Source organism: Egretta garzetta, unplaced genomic scaffold (genome assembly GCF_000687185.1).
Source record: "Egretta garzetta isolate BGI_Z169 unplaced genomic scaffold, ASM68718v1 scaffold8, whole genome shotgun sequence".
Classification (NCBI taxonomy): Eukaryota; Metazoa; Chordata; class Aves; order Pelecaniformes; family Ardeidae; genus Egretta; species Egretta garzetta.
The window spans coordinates 171,362-174,090 of NW_009260407.1; positions in this window are offsets into that span (position 1 = coordinate 171,362).

The window sequence follows — 2,729 nt, forward strand, 5'->3', positions numbered from 1 at the left end:
GGAGAGGAGAGGAGAGGGGTTTGCAATGCACTGTAATAACAGGGTTATGGAAAGTGGAGTGGGAGGAGGAGGAACCCCTAATTGCAACCATCACTGGCCAACTTTGGGGGGTTGTTGTTCACGCAAACATGTAAGGTGCTGCCATTGACTTCCTGTGAGTTTGGATCAGATCCTTTGTCAGTGGCTAAAACTACCTGATTTACTCGAGCTTGCAGATTAGTAGAGCGAAAGATTCTGCTTGCCATGGAAAAGTAGAGAAGCATAAGCTGTAAGCAAACCCCCAGTTGTAGCAGGAGGACCTAGGAGCAACCTGCACCACTGAAATGAGCCACAATGATTCTATTAAGACAAATATGCCCCCCTCCTCTGAGGAGGAAACCATGTTAGAGCCTAAAAAGCCTTCCAGCAATAACTATACTTCTATAGTGTTATTGCACAACCTCTGCTGTAAAGTGGGGGGGAACCAAAGAGAATACTATAAAGAAGCCGCCTTGAAATGAGAGGAGAAACCCCCTGACAATTGGATGATTGGTTAAAATTAGTCCCACTACACAAAAGCAACTGTTCTGATCAAGCCCATGAGAATTAAGCTCCAACACCGAGGAATAAAAACAGATAGAGAGACAGGTTGAGAACACAGTTTTTACATAGCTCCACAGATCAAAACCGTCTACTATTGCTTAGAATAACAGTGACAATTTACTAGGAAGGGATTTTAAAGGAATAGGCACTGGAGAGGCCCATAGGAAGAAAAAGAGAATACTGAAGTTCTCAACAGAAGGGCTGAGGACAAAAAAAAAAAAAAGACAAAATGAACTTTTCCAGAACACACAGGGAAAACTCTGTGAGATAGGGTCTTTGCAGCTAAAAGGCCTGACAGGAAATGGAAGTTTGGATGACTAATTAAAACTGATGAAAACAGGGCAAAGATGGATGAGTTCTGTTTCTACTCTTCCAGGAACTGACGGGGTGAATGCCTCAGTTTTCCCATCTATAACATGCACGGGCTAATCAGCTCTCTGTCAGTTTGGTGCTAGAAACAGTTCAAAACTGCTGGGAGAGCCTTGGATGCTAGGTGTTGTATGGATTATACTGGCTCTGCCTCTGGGGCTGCTGCTTCCAGAGCTGGATCTATGAACAGATGGGACAGTCCAGCGAAGGGGCCTCCTGACTGTTTCAGCTCCGTGCTCTTGACCTCACCTTTGCAAGTAGTACCTCCTAAATGGAAATGCCCTTACTGACCCTCCTAGAATTGCCTTCTCCAATGGCTCTCTGTAACAGAGCACCAGCCCCCTACATTTTCTGCCCTCCATATATTCTGTCTGCTCCTTCTTTTTCCACAGTCTGATCGGGAATTGGCCTATTGTCTTTCAAACTTATGTGAATTGTTGTTTTTCCCCCTACACAGTGGATTGTCATTGTTAATATGTGAGTTATATGATTACCCACAGCTGGAAATTCACTTCTGTAACCATATAGCTATTTCCTGTATTTTTAGAAATGGCTTTTTCCAGCCCTTCTTACATCTAGTCCCAGTAGTACTGGTTTTAAATAGAAACTTATATTTATCTACAAAGTACTGAGTCCTGGAATCCCTCAAGGGCCATAGGAATCATTCCCCATCTCACATATATGACAGCTCTACGAAGATTGGTTTGCGATGGCAAGAGGGACCTATAGCTTGGTCATTGCTCTTCCATGAATGGGCACCACAAGCACCTTTGTTCTCTTGGGGCACATAATCAGCCTGCAACCCACAGCCTGTGCTTAGATGTTCCCCTCAGTCACTCTCTAAATTGCATTGCAAAGAGGTTGCTCGCCAGAAGCATCTTAGTTACGTTGAGTGCTGCATGAGATAGGAAGCTCATTTGCTATTTTTACAGCTATCAGCAGCTTTTATTTCTGATTTTACTCAGAAGGGCTCTTCCAGGTGGCCTGACATAAGCCTATAGGAGAGAAACAAACGGTTATTTGTGGAAGAGGAGGAGACAGTGCTGCATTTGGTCTCAAGACTAGAAGGCCAAGAGAGTAGATCACAGCCTGCATTGGATGTTCAGCCCTTATTATAAATGCTGTGTGTGTGATAGAAAGGCAAACATAGTACCAGCACCCAAATTCCAATCCCTGAAGGCCACTGCCACATCTTCACAGTGTACATACGTCAGCTAGAGGAGAAACCAATATGTTGGCATGCTATCCTTTTAAAAAAATAGTGTGACTGTGAACAGTGTGCATAAATGATCTATGGGGTGACAACTGAAAACTTCTCTTATTCTGCATGTGTGCCATTCAAGAAGAGCAACACATGACACAGGACGCGCAAGAGCTGGCAGAAACACCTAGCAAGCCTGTAACTTTTGTCCCTCTCATTTGTCCAGGATAGCAGAGACATCTATCAGTGATTCTTCTCTCTCCTTCCTCTTTTTCCATCAAAGTTGGCTCCATAGGTACCATAATAGCATGCACATAAAGGCCTGACAAAATTGTCAGTACAAACAAAAATATCTAGCAGAAGGCCTTATGCTTTTTGACAAAAATGTAACTGAAACAGAGCAGAGAAAAAGAGCCATTGGTCCTATGGCCAAAAGAATAAAACTTTTTTTGGTGCTGTTAATTTGAGATCACCCAGTTGAGTTGCCTCAATTCCATAACTCCAAAGACAACTGCTACAAAGGAAAATGGAAGGTGTGAAGCATACCTGAAGTATCTCTTCAACCTGACTGCAGAAG